This window comes from Octopus sinensis, unplaced genomic scaffold, assembly GCF_006345805.1.
Source record: "Octopus sinensis unplaced genomic scaffold, ASM634580v1 Contig18353, whole genome shotgun sequence".
Taxonomy (NCBI): Eukaryota; Metazoa; Mollusca; class Cephalopoda; order Octopoda; family Octopodidae; genus Octopus; species Octopus sinensis.
The window spans coordinates 22,035-36,892 of record NW_021835768.1 but is presented as its reverse complement, the minus strand read 5'-3'; the positions used below and the strand labels follow the sequence as shown (position 1 = coordinate 36,892).

Genomic DNA, 14,858 nt, shown 5'->3' with positions numbered 1-14,858 from the left:
AAATTTAAAGGTTGATGAACGCTTTTCTTCACAACCTAATAATTTCAAAAAAAAAAAAAGAGAGTGACGGAGACAAAAAAGAGAGAGAGAGAGAGAGAGAGAGAGAGGGAGACAGACAGACAGACAGACAGACAGACAGAGAAAGAGAAGGAAAGAGAGACAGAGACAGAGAAAGATAAGGAAAAAGTGTGTGAGAGAGAGAGAGAGAGAGAGAGAGAGGCAGTCAGACACCGACAGACCATGTGTATGCGACCACTTCTCTTCAATTACACTCCCGACGGTAATAAAAACAGTTACATATGATAAAAAAAGGAAACAGTCGTAGACTCAAAAGGTAGACCTTGCTTTTAAGAAACGAAACAAAGGGAATCCATAGTACAAAAATATTAGCAGGTTCTGGTGAGGATCGAACTCACGACCTTCTGCGTGTAAAGCAGACGTGATAACCACTACACCACAGAACCCTTGATAGCACAGCCGTCCATTTTTGTATGTTTTAACCTATTTTTAATATTGTTCTCATACGACATTGATTTTTTCAGTCGCCTGTTGATGTTGTGGTATTGATCTGTGGTCATGATGGCCGTTTCGAGTTGAATTCTATGAAGATTGGTAAACTCGCCGACAGACATACATCGGTGTCATTTCATCTTGTTCGTTCCTTTTGGGTTCTGGGTTCGATCCTTACCGGGCTATGTCGATGGCTGTCGTTCTTCTGGTGTAGGTCGATGAAATAAAAGAATTAATTGGGGGTTGTATGACTAAGAAAGGCGTTTCGCTGGTTCATGATTGTGGGGTGGGGTCTTGTACGATGGCTTTGAGTGGAGCAAAGCTTTGGTGATTGGAATATGGTATGAGGAAGTGTGTGCAGATGTGTTTGCGGATGTATGTGCGTGTGTGTATGTGTGTATGCATATATACGTATGTGTGTGTGTGTGCATATGTATGTGCGTATGTATATGTAAATGTGCGTAGGAGTGGCTGTGTGGTAAGTAGCTTGTTTACCAACCACATGGTTCAGGGTTCAGTCCCACTGCGTGGCACCTTGGGTAAGTGTCTTCTACTCTAGCCTCGGGCCGACCAAAGCCTTGTGAGTGGATTTGGTAGACGGAAACCGAAAGAAGACCGTCGTATATATGTATGTATATATATATATATGTGTGTGTGTGTATATGTTTGTGTGTCTGTGTTTGTCCCCCTAACATCGCTTGACAACCGATGCTGGTATGTTTACGTCTCCGTAACTTAGCGATTCGGCAAAAGAACCGATAGAATAAGTACTGGGCTTCCAAAGAATAAGTCCTGGGGTTGATTTGCTCGACTAAAGGCGGTGCTCCAGCATGGCCACAGTCAAATGACTGAAACAAGTAAAAGAGTAAAGAGTACCCCCAAAGGCTGATTTACATCCGTATAAATCTTAAAACTGTTACAACGTGGTAGAGTCATAATAGCCGTTTAATGTACACGCGCACCGTTTCTTCAGTTTCATTGATTTAGAACCATTAGTACGCCGGACAAAACACTTCACGGTATATCTTTCGGCTCTTTACGTTCGGAGTTCAAATTCTGCCGAGGTCGACTGTGCCTTTCATCCTTTCGGGGTCGATAAAGTAAATACCAGTTGAACACTAGGATCAATGAAATCGGGTAAACCCCTTTTCTCAAAGTTTCAGGCCCTGTACGTATAGTAGGAACAATTATTCTGATTATTATTATTATTATTATCATTATCAAGTGTGAAAGTGTCTCGACACACACCACACAGGAACAATAAAAAAAACTGAAAATATTCGACTTTCAAGAAATCAGGTTAATGAAGTCTAAAATGAATTGTAAAATAAGGAGTAGTCAGAATTAGGGTGCTTCTGGTCTCAGATTTGCTTGATTGCAGCTCCTCCGTGGTTATAAAAACGTCAAGAGGCAAAAAAAAGGAAAAGCAACTGGAAGGTTCTGGCGAGGTTCGAACTCGCGGCCTTCTGCGTGTGAAGCAGACGTGATAACCACTACACCACAGAACCTGTCACGCTAAAAGCTGTCATTTTATTAACTTTTATCTTCAGATAATACATCTGTCATTTTATTGGGTTATGGAACTGGTTGTCGTATGGTGATGGTATGGTATTGACACGTGTGCAGGTGTGTATTCGTCATACGGTAAAGGTATACACAATGCGTATGGAGGTGCAATGGCACAGTGGTTAGGGTAGTGGACACGCGGTCTTAGGATCGCGGTTTCGATTCCCCAGACCGGGCGTTATGAGTGTTTACTGAGCGAAAACACCCAAAGCTCCCCGAGAACTACGTTAAGGGTACACGTGTCTGTGGAGTGCTTCAATCACTTGCATGTTAATTTCACGGGCAGGCTATACCGTTGATTGGATCAACTGGAACCCTTGTCGTCGTAACCGACGGAGTGCCACGACACAATGCATGCACACACACACAGGTGCACACGCACACTATATATATATATATATATATAATATATATATATAGAGAGAGAGAGAGAGGACATACATAGATATATATGCATATATATACATATATATATGCATATATATACATATATATATATATACACATACATACATATATATATATATATATAATATATGTATTTACATATGCATATATATGTACATAAACCTATATGTATATATATATAGATGTGTGTGTGTGTGTGGTGTGTGTGTGTGTGTGTATGTGAGCACAGGATGTCAGGAAACGGGTGCAACAAAAATACGAAGTACGAGTATATGGAATACGAACTGTTTTTTCGAACAATGAAAAACACAAATAGAAAACAAGACAAACAATATAAAGAACGACCCTCCATCAGTTGTTGGTTGTTTTTCTACTCTCGTATTTCGAGCATTTAACAACAACATACGCTTTCGATAAAACAGTTGCTCCCGCAAAGCAAATTAAATAAAATTTGGGATTTTGCGGAGGGTCAAAACTGGTAACACAAACAGGACAATGAAATGAAACAGGAAGGGCTGCTCAGCCTAAACGAGACTGTAGTGGCGAACGCGTAAATCAAGCTTGGACAGGAGACAGACAAGAACGAATCTTCCTTGTTCCAGCTACAACGGAGAGAAAGAAACAGAAGTTAGGAGAAAAAAGAAAGATGGCTGATGGTCACGTGATGGCCACGTGACCGAAGGAGGAGGAATAAGGGAGAGAGAGTGACAGAGTAAAAGGATAGAATAGTGGGAGAAGAGGAGGTAAAATAATAAGAGAGAGAAAGAGAGAAAAACGAAAGAGTAAAAAGATCGAAAGAGTAAAAAAGAATAAAAGAAAGTCTAATAAAGAAGTTAATTTTTTTCATTTTGCTCAACACTTGCCTCTGCGCATCCATTGCGAAAATATTGATTTCAAATTTTGGCACAAAGCCAGCAATTTCGGGGAAACGGGGTGAGTTGTTTACATTGATCGCAATACTCAACTAGTACAAGGCGCAAGGTCTGAAATTTGGTGTGAACGGGGGGAGGTGGTGAAAGCCGATTACATTGTCCCGAGTACTCGACTGGTATGTATTTTATCGACCCTAAAAAGATGAAAGGCAAAGTCGACCACGGCGGAGTTTGGACTCAGAACGATAAGACGGACGAAATCCCGCTAAGCATTTCATCCGGTGTGGTCAACGATTCTGCCAGCTCGCCGTCTTCACCTGAACGATAATGTCATTTTTACAATAACCACAAGGTCTGAAATTTGGTGGGAACGGGGGGAAAGCCGATTACATTGTCCCCAGTAGGCAAAATCGACCTCGGCGGAGTTTGAACACAAAATTTTGAAAACGGACGAAATACCTGAAAGCATTTCATCCGGCGTCCTAACGCTTCTTCGAGCTTATCACCTTCACCTGGACGATAATTTCGGCATCCTTTAGAATGGTAACACGTAACTGCGTTTGGAGAAACGGCAAAGAGCGGTTCTTTATTGTAGCCTTAATCTTCATCCACCCTAAACATTCAACTACTTGAACTCACAGCTACCCTAAACCCTGGCTCTTAGAACCCCAAACCATCAGCCACTGGTAAAGGCTCAGCTACTCTTGTCTTCTCGAAAAATCTGTTACTTCGTCGTAAATAAACAAATTCCGCCCCCACCCCCAATTCTCCTAATGTCTGGCTTTAAAAGTTTACCTCGTTAGAAAAACAAAACTGTACATAAAAACAAAAAACAATCAAACAAACTGGTCTTCTTCTTCATTGGACATTCCTCCTCCCACTACCCGCTCCCTTTTACCACACACACACACACACACACACACACACACACGTACACGTACGCACATACACGCATACACAGACATACACGTTCGCACATACACGCACACATACACATACACGTGCACGCACACATACACACACATACACGTACGCACATACACACACGCATACACACACATATACAGACACACGTACGCACATTCACGCATACACACACACGTACGCACATACACGCAAACACACACACACACACATATAAACGTACGCACACATACACACACACATATACCCATACACGCATATACACACATACACACATATACCCATACACGTACGCACATACACGCACACACACATATACACGCACGCTTACATACACACACACACACGCACACACACACGTGCACGCACACATACACACACCCACCCACAGATGGACAGGCACGCATCAATTTCCTCTTCTGAACCATTTTCCGTTCAGATCTAATGAAATACAGATGTTGCGTTGATACTTCCTGTTTGGCGCATTGTAACACACACACACACACACACACACACACACGTGCACACACACAGACACACATACACACACGCACACACACACACACGCTCACAAACTGCAAATAGAACGAAGAAAAAAACCTTACTTTGTTATTTATTTTGAGTTCTTTCCACAAAAAACTGACTCGACTTTGGGGTTGCTTTTGGGGAGAGAAAGAAAAAAACGCAGGAAAATATAAGAAAAAAACGGGGGAAAAAACCAACCCACAAATAAAAACTATATATTACATATAAAAGAAATATAGTAAGAGACTATGTCGTGTGTGTGTGTGTTTCTGTCAGTAAGATATCTTGCCTTTCTGCTAATAGTCTTCGTAATTCCTACCAAACTCGGAATTCCATCTCCAAATATTTGTTTTTCCCCAAACAGCTGTGTCATCTTTTAGTTGTTCATAAAATAAAAAGAAAACCCTTAGAAATACAAACTTTGCAGTTTGAATTTTCGCCACTTGATCAGGAAGTGTTGGTGGTTGAGAAGGGGGCGGTGGGTGGTGCGCTGCAATTAAATGTAATGGCTGCGGTGGCGGCGACGGCGGCGGCGGGGTGGCGATGGTAGTGGTGATAGCGGTTCTTGTGGTGGTATTGGTTGTGAGGTTGGTGGACATTAACCAATCACTTCTCTCTCCCTCTCTCTCTCCTCGAATCTTACAACACCCTCCTCCTACCTTTCCTATCTTATCTCCCTTCACCCCCTCTCTCCTTTTTGCAGTTTATAATTATCTCCCCTTTTGTTGTTTCTTCTTCATAAACCAAGACGTAGATTCCATGGCGGCGATAATGGTGGTGACAGCGTCGGTGGTGGCAGGGGCGATAGTAATGTGGAGAATTGACTATCATGTTGGATAAAATGGGTCCTTGTGGTTTATTCACGTCCCTTTGGGTACCAGTTCTAAGTAATAATGAAATATAATAATAATAATAATAATAATAATAATAATAATAATAATAATAATAAATGCCCTGATGCAGTACCAGGCAGTGGCCCTCATGGCTTCTGATCTTAACTGATTGGAAGTGTTATCATGTACATTGTTTTGTCTTGGTATAAAAGATGGGCTACAGCAAATATTCTGCTCAATACCACAGATTTGCTTGTCAGTTGTTTGACCTTAACCAGTTGAGCATGTCCCTTAGTGGCTGACGATATGTGCATCTCTGATCACGAGCAGATGTAGTGGGGGAGCATCATAGCCATGTGTCGAGAGGGATTATTTGGGGTTTGAATAATTCACCTCTGGAAACATGGGTGTTTCGTTCAACATCCTTAAACAATCCTTATTCAGAGACCTTTTGAACGGGATGGGCTACTCAACCTGAAGAAAATTCTAACTGGGCCCCACCTGCAAGGTCATGTGCTGTTTATCTTGATATGAGATCACCATGTCGTGCACATATGGTTGTGATGCATGTGCCTGGTGTGCCCTTATCTGACGGGTAGTCATGATGGGTATACTGGGCTTCGTATATTTTACACCAGTGTCACTTTGATGGCATGTGCTGCTCTTTCATTCAATAATAATAATAATAATCTTTTCTATTATAGACACAAGGCCGATACTTTATTTTATTGATCCCGAAGAGACAAAGGCATACAGTTGTACAAAGACATATTTGTTGGTTGATCAATAATACCTCAACATCAGGTAGCGAGCTGGCAGAACCGTTAGCACGTCGGGTAAAATGCTTAACGTCATTTCGTCCGCCTTTGCGTTCTGAGTTCAAATTCCGCCGTGTTAGGCTTTGTCTGTCATCATTCCGGGGTCGATTAAAGAAACACCCGTTGAGTACTGGGGTCGATGCAATCAGTTTATTCCTTCCCCGGAAATTGCTGACCTTGGGCCAAAATTTTAAACCAATAATACCACAACGCCACCTAGAGGACCATCGATACATCATAATAAGTAAATTCAAAGACACTAAAACTATCTTTGACACGTCAAGGGTTCTGTGGTGTAGTGGTTATCACGTCTGCTTTACACGCAGAAGGTCGTGAGTTCGATCCTCACCAGAACCTGTAATTAATTCTTTTTTCTGCGTGAAATATTCCATAAGTTTCTTTTTCATCTTCAAAACTACTATGGAGTGAATATTGGTAAATGCCATAACAACACCCAAACAAACATAAATCAGTGAAGCTTAAAAATACCCGCTTTTTACAAAAAAGAAAAAATCACGTGGTATCAGGGTCACACTTGTATCACGTTCTGCGGTGGTTACACAAAGCATAACCGGCAGTTGCGTCACGTGGTGTCGTGGATGCAAAAAATATGGCCACCAATTGTATCACGTGGTCTCGTTGTGACATAAAATGGTGTTCGCCAGTTGTATTATGAACAGATACATTTTGTTTTGTGATGTTTATAGATCGGTTGTTATTCAATACAATATTGAGTTTCGTTGCAACAATGTATCTAGACGTATCAAAGCCACAACATCACCAAAGAACAGCTGACGGTAGCAAAATCAATGAATTATTGCAACTACTTTAATAATAGATTAATACAGTTAGAAAGGGGCTAATTCCATATGAGTGGTTCCGTGGTGTAGTGGTTATCACATCTGCTTTACACGCAGAAGGTCGTGAGTTCGATCCTCGCCGGAACCTTCGAGTTTTTTTGGGTTTTTTTAAATGAAAACACACTTTTAACTTTTTACTTTGTTCTTTGAAAATATCGGATTTTTTGAAACAAAGATCTATGGTTGTTACCAGAATCCTTGTACACCACTACGATGGCGATGGTGATGATGGTAATGATGATGGTGGCGGCAGTGTGGTGGTACTGGTGGTGCGAATGGTTGATGTGGCGATTATTGTTTAACCCCAGGTCAATCCTAATCGAGCAAATCCATGATTAAAAGAATTCCAGTTTAATTTTTATAAATTTTGGACTCTAATCGAATGACCCCATAGAGCAATGGTTTTCAACCAGGGTTCCGCGGAACCTTAGGGTTCCGCCAGTACAGTCCGGGGGTTCCGCAAGAAGTTACAAAACTGCTAAAACTGGCAGTAATTTTAATTCTCCTGTGCAGATATGTGTGCACAAGACTATTAAATTATTGCACAGGGGTTCCTCGAGCCAGTGGAATGTTTCTTTGGGGTTCCGCTCCAGCAAAATGTTTGAAAAGCACTGCCATAGAGACTGACGCATTTTGTGTACCTGTGTATAAGTGTATGTGTGTGTATGTGTGTGTGAGTGTGTGTGTGTGTGCGTGTGTGTGTGTGTGTATGTGAGCGCACATGTGCGTGCGTGTATGTATAAAACTGAAGAATAAAGGGATAAATGAAGTTGTGACATGCATGCCTTTCTCAATTATTTAACTTTTTTATACCCAGGTCATTCGTCATCGAACAGACCTGTGATTAAAGGTCTGTTTCTTGTTTATCGAATAGCCATGTTGGGGTTCCCATGTGATATACGTGCATATGTGTGTGTATGTGTGTGTGTCTGTGTGTGTATGTGAGTGTGTGTGCATACGCGCATGTATATTGATGGATTAGTGCCACATCATCACCAGACACCAGCAGACTGTAGTGAATAATGGCAAATATTTCAATCAAACAATAATAAGCATAAAAATAAAATGAAGGTTGTTGTAAGGTTCTGTGGTGTAGTGGTTATCACGTCTGCTTTACACGCAGAAGGTCGTGAGTTCGATCCTCACCAGAACCTGTATAAACTTTTAAACTAAATCCTTAGCTGTTTTCTTTTTTTAATCTTAGAAACAATGACCCCTTGTTGTTTCGAGGATCCTTATAAATCGGTATGGTCGACTGTAATAGTTCTTTGGGAGTTTTTTTTTCAGTACACGTAAATAAGTCACCGGAAGTATCTCGTGGTTCTGAAGTTACATAAAATACGAGGTGGTATCGAAGAGTTCCTGGACTAGTTAGATTTAATTTAAAAAATAGTTTATTTTCAACATTGTCTCCTTCAAAATAGTCACATTGCTCCGCAATACACCGGTTCCAGCGTTCTTGCCACTTTTGGAATCCGGCCTGCAAGTCGTTTTCCGTAAGCGAGTTGAAGACCTTCTGCGATTCGCTCCTGATCTCCATAACAGTTTTAAAACGTCGACCTTTGAGCTGCATTTTCCTCTTAAGGAAGAGATGGAAGTCGGCAGGTGTTAAACCTGACGAACAGGGCGGCTACAGAATCAATACCATGTTGTTTTTGGTGAGAAGTTCTAAGACATAATGTGGTATCTTAGTGTATTTCAAAAGTTGTATAAAGTATCTCTGATCTTAGGTATGAATGGTTTTAAGAAGCGCATGAATTTGCACGACACAAAAACACCGAAAATTCAAGGGCTTTCCAATCTTTCACAAAGTTTAATCTACCAATGATTTGACATTCAAATAAGGAGGCATGGATGTGAGGTTTACAAAAGCGCAATGACAAAGGCCCAGTGTCGCATATTATGCTTCCAACAATGCATTGTTCTTTTAAACACAACGCACCCAGCCACCCAGCGAACTTAGATAACCTCCCTCATAATGTGAAAATAGAATGTATCCCCAAGACACAACTCGGGGATCAATGAGTCACTGCAAATATTTTAACAATAGGCACAGGCGTGGCTGTGTGGTAAGTAGCTTACTTACCAACCACATGGTTCCGGGTTCAGTCCCACTGTGTGGCACATTGCGCAAGTGTCTTCCACTATAACTTCGGGCCAACCAAAGCCTTGTGAGTGGATTTGGTAGTGGGGAAACTGAAAGAAACCCGTCGTATATATATATATATATATATATATATATATATATATATAATATATATATATATATTTATATATACACATATGTGTGTGGTGTGTTTCTGTGTGTGTCTGTGTCTATATCCACACCATCGCTTGACTACTGATGCTGGTGTGTTTACGTCCTCGTAACTGAGCATTTCGGCAAAGATACCGATAGAATAAGTACTCGGCTTATAAAGAATAAGTCCTGGAGGCGATTTGTTCGACTGAAGGCGGTGCTTCACTATAGCCACAGTCAAGTGACTGAAACAAATAAATAAATAAAATAATAGAGTAATACACATAAAAATAAAGCAGGAAATTCAGTAAGGTTCTGTGGTGTAGTGGTGATCACGTCTGCTTCACACGCAGAAGGTCGTGAGTTCGATCCTCACCAGAACCTTTGGCTTTGCCTTTTTTTTTCTTTTTTTGATAAAAGTAATTCTAGAGACGAAGGTCTGTTTTTTGTTTAACACCAAGTCGACCCTGATCGAAATAACCGACGGTCAAAGGAGTTCCAGTTCTCGTTTTTAGTGTGTGTGTATGTAGGTGTAAACTGTATTCTTTTAGGCTTGTGGGCTATAAAAAGAGACTGTCTACCAACGAATGGGTCCTCCGTTCGGATCCGGCTCGAGTTGTTTCATTGTGATTCGGATACAAGATACTTGACTCTGCATTACCTGCAGTTGTCCATACTCCAAGAGAAAGGTATATTTATAATATGATGCCACCATTTCTCTTCTTTGCTCCAATCAATGGCTTAAGGTGTGATAGTAAACCTCAAAGCACATTATACGAGAACTTTCAAACAACTTTTGCAAGAAATTCACAGGGTGGATAAATCAATGAATTATTGCAACTATTTTAATAATAGATTAATAATATAGTCAGAAACTCGACAACCTAATGTGAGTGGGTTCCGTGGTGTAGTGGTTATCACATCTGCTTTACACGCAGAAGGTCGTGAGTTCGATCCTCGCCGGAACCTTCGGGCCTTTTTTTGTTCTTAATAAAAACACACTTTTATCTTTTTATTTTGATTTTTGAAAATATCGAATTTTCTGAAACAAAGATCTATAGTTGTTACCAGAATGCTTGTACACCACTACGATGGCGATGGTGATGATGGTAATGATGATAGTGGTGGCGGTGTGGTGGTGCTGGTACTGATGGTGGGAATGGTTGATATGCTGCTTATTGTTTAACCCTAGGTCAATCCTAATCGAGCAAATCCATGATCAAAAGAATTCCGGTTTAATTCTTATAAATCTTGGACCCTAATCGAATGACGCAGCTGCGTCATGAGATGAAGTGAAACCTTCAGCTTTGAATAGAGCTTGGAAAAGAATGGGGCCAGATTATATCTGCGATATTACAAGTTTTCCTCAGAATTGGAAAGATATGACAGTTGCAAGAGATATAAGATGTGGAGAAATTATAGAGGTTGATGTAATTAAGTAGCTAGGGTCCAAGAGAAAAAGGTTTATCCGAGGATAAGCTGATGCTGTAAGAAAAAGAACAAGATGAGAATACAAATGAGACATCGAATTTTCTACAAATGCCATTTAAATGGCTACAAGAATTATTGCTAAAGGGCTGGCACTTATAGAAGAAAGCCTTCAAGCTTTTACTGATAATACCTTTTAATGCATTTTACTGATAATGCATTTCCGTAAACAGTATTATTAAAAAATGAGAAGTAAGTGGTCCGGTCGATCTTCAATGTCAAAACTAACAAAAAAAGCGACGTGGATTTTTAGGGGAGATCACTCTTTAAAGATTTTTCTGCGGGGTTATTTCCCTTGAAATTATCAGCGCAGTTAAATTCAACGTGTGTGTGACTGCGTGCGTATGCGGTATTGTGTGTGGCTTGAGTGATCATAAGTTTGTGGTTTCGATTCCTGGGCGGAGCAATTCGTTGCGTTCTTAAGCAAATCACTTCATGTCACGTTTCTCTCGCGGAGAGACTTTTTGAACACTCTGTATGTATGTATGTATTATGTATGTATGTATGTATGTATGCATATTTATATTGTCAATAATAATAAGGGTAAAATTAATTAATTAGTAATTAATAATTTTACAAATACAATGGGGTCTATATATATATATACTGGGGTGCATTCGTTTGATCAAAATTCTTCAAGGCAGTGCCCAGCATCGTCGCTTAAAACTATCAAAGGATAAAGGATAGAACTAAAATATCCTTCTACTTGGTGGTGGTCACCCCCAAACATAACAACAACTGTTTCAACATACATTGTCACGAGAAGAATCTTGCAACACAAATATGGAAACGATTCGACTAAAAGACATCTTAAAATCTTTGAAGCCGATTTAAACAAGGGGAGTAACTCTGGTCTAACTTATTTCGTAAGTTGTTGAAGTCTATGGACGACATTTTAAGTTGGGCTCGTAACATGGCGTTTTAAACAATTCGTTTAATGGAAATTATCCATGTGATGTATAAACGAAAGCTCCCTATTGTACACTGTGAATTACCAAACTACCTCTCTACTCTTTATTAATGAGAACACAGAATAAAGTTTGCAACCAGACAAGTCTTGTTTCTACGCCAAAGCGTCGGACAAAATGTCTGAAGATCGACCTCATTTAAATATGGACATTTGTCTCGTCTTTTGCCATGAAAAGACTCTCTTCAAAGGGAGTATTTAATATGGGGGTAGTACTGGGGACGAATACAAGGGAGATAACTCAATGTCACCCTGAACTAAAGGCATTGCTAAAGTTTGTTGGGGGCGGAAGTGTGGTCCTGCCTTTTACTCAGAAGAGATAGGAATATCATGGCCAAATAGGTAAGGATTTTCTTTGCAACCAGAAGGTCGTGGGTTCGATCCCACTGGCAGGCATCTTGGGAAAATGTTATTTTCCCTTGTTTCAGATTAACTCATACCTTGAAACTGGAGGACAGAAACTGTATAGTAGCCCGTCGGGTGGATTGTACCCGTAATTCAATAGGTACAGTTTTCTCACTCATTGTGTCACGCTGATTCTGCCTCAGAATAATGTTACGGCTGCATTTTTCTGTGGAATACTCAGCCACTTATAGATGAATTCAAAGAACAGATAATGCAGTTGATCAAACACTTAAATGCTCGTCGTCAAAAGACGGAGATCCTTCACCAATCAGGAAAGGGAAGGGAGAATAGTGCCTCTGATATTGTATCTAGTTTTGAGACCTCCGAGACTGAGAATTGGAAGGGAGGACGTTAAAACCGGACCCTTCCCCCCACACTTAACCCCTCCTTAACTCCCTCATTCAACACCCCACTCAACACATTCACTCAAACCCACTCAACCAGTCACTCAACACCCTCATCCCCCCACTCAACACCCCCACTCAACTCTCCACTCTACACCCTCACTCAACATCCCCATTCAACACTCCCACTTAACACCCCATTTAACATTTTCCCACCACCACTACCACCACCGCCAGTGGTATTAAAACGAGCAAGAACTCAGAATATGAAGGAGGATCCAAAAGTGATTATTCCAACACCGCTCTCAGCACCTCACTCAACACCCTCACTCAACACCCTCACTCAACCCCCCACTCAGTACCTCTACTCTACACTCCACTCAACACACCACTTAAGAGTCCTGCTCAACAATCTACTCAGCACCCTCACTCAACATCTCCACTCAACACTCCACTCAACACTATTACTCAACACCTTCACTCAACATCCCCACTCAACACCTCCACTCAACATCTCTACTCAACACTCCCACTCAACATCCCTGCTCAACTCCCCACTCTACATCCTCACTCAACATCCCCACTCAACACTCCCACTTAACACCCCATTTAACATTTCCCCACCACCACTACCACCACTGCCAGTGCTGTTAAACACCTTCACTCAACACCCTCACTCAACACTCTCACTCAACACCCCGACTCAACACCCCACCGCTACTACCGCCAGTAGTGTTAAAACGAGCATGAACTCAGAATGTGATGGAGGGTCCAAAGGAAACCCTTCACAATTCCGACCGCCCCCACCGTCGTCCACTTGTGTTTTGTTAAACGGCCCCTGAAACGATGAAAGGCAAAACTGGTTTCGGCAGGATCTGAACACAGAACGGGGAGACCCGGAACCAATATCTGCAAGGTATTGTGTCCTACACCCTCCAACACTCGGCCACATCACTACCCCACCCCTACATTCGCCATTACAGTACTGTTGCTATAGTAACGCGACCTTCCCTTCCGAGAAAACTTCTATGTGGCCGTTCAAATTGCTAGAAATAGCACCCAAATCTCCTTCCGGTCACACGCCATTGTCTTCAACAAGTAAAGATGCATTAGATGATGTAGTCTTGGTCTCCACAGACAGGATGGCCATGGCTAGAACGTCTTTGATTACATATTTACTCAGTTAAACAACAACAACGCCATTCCTATACCATTTGCAGAAAATCTGAATCTTTCGTCTTTAAATTCTTGAAGAATTCTGGTGATTCTTTCGCCTCTAGTTCCTATCCCTGGCATAAGTTAATCACTTCATTCCTATCTCTGTAAACATGAGTTCTACTCACACACCCCCACCTCGTAAGTTGCCCCCTTCTTTCCATCTTTTCTCTCTATCTCTTCTTTGCTCTCCCTTTCATTCATACACACCAACACACACACACGCACTCTCTCTCTCTCACTCTCTCTCTCTCTCTCTCTCTCTCTTTGACTCTCCTTACTTCCTCGTTCTTTTTCTCTATCTATCTACCTATCTACCTACCTACCTATTTATCTATCTATTTATCTATCTATCTATCTATCTATCTATCTACCCATCTATCTATCCATCTACCTATCTGTTGATTTGCTTACCTACCAACCTATCTATCCACCCATCCACCATCAATCCATCCATCCACCCACCCATCCACCCATCCATCCATCCACCCACCCATCCACCCATCCATCCATCCACCCACCCATCTACCCATCCATCCATCCATCCGTCTATGTATGTACATATGTATGTATGTATGTATGTATGTATGTATGTATGTATGTAGTATGTATCTATCTATCTATCTATCTCTCTCTCTCTCTCTCTCTCTCTCTCTCTCTCTCTCTCTCTCTCTCTTTCTCTCTCTCTCTCTCAATCAATCAATCAATCTATTTATCTATCTATCTATCTACCTATCGATCGATCGATCTATCTATCCAGTCAACATCTACACACTGTGATTTTGTTTTCCATCAACATACACAACCGATCACTGATTAAACAAAATCTAACGACAGACAAAAAAAATGATTTTATGTGGAGTAATATGTGTGAGACAGAGGCT

At 41.1% G+C, this 14,858-nt stretch overlaps 7 non-coding genes across 7 annotated transcripts; 5 read left to right on the top strand and 2 right to left on the bottom strand.

Annotated features, from left to right (window-relative positions):
- Positions 1 to 391: 391 nt before the first annotated feature.
- Trnav-uac lies at positions 392 to 464 on the bottom strand. The gene has a single exon. It is a non-coding gene; the product is annotated as a tRNA-Val (tRNA).
- Positions 465 to 1,945: 1,481 nt separating this feature from the next.
- Trnav-cac lies at positions 1,946 to 2,018 on the bottom strand. Its single transcript has one exon. It is a non-coding gene; the product is annotated as a tRNA-Val (tRNA).
- Positions 2,019 to 6,740: 4,722 nt separating this feature from the next.
- On the top strand, positions 6,741 to 6,813 carry Trnav-uac. The gene has a single exon. It is a non-coding gene; the product is annotated as a tRNA-Val (tRNA).
- Positions 6,814 to 7,331: 518 nt separating this feature from the next.
- Positions 7,332 to 7,404, top strand: Trnav-uac. Its single transcript has one exon. It is a non-coding gene; the product is annotated as a tRNA-Val (tRNA).
- A 993-nt stretch (positions 7,405 to 8,397) lies between these two features.
- Positions 8,398 to 8,470, top strand: Trnav-uac. The gene has a single exon. It is a non-coding gene; the product is annotated as a tRNA-Val (tRNA).
- A 1,396-nt stretch (positions 8,471 to 9,866) lies between these two features.
- On the top strand, positions 9,867 to 9,939 carry Trnav-cac. The gene has a single exon. It is a non-coding gene; the product is annotated as a tRNA-Val (tRNA).
- A 512-nt stretch (positions 9,940 to 10,451) lies between these two features.
- Trnav-uac lies at positions 10,452 to 10,524 on the top strand. Its single transcript has one exon. It is a non-coding gene; the product is annotated as a tRNA-Val (tRNA).
- Positions 10,525 to 14,858: the final 4,334 nt, after the last annotated feature.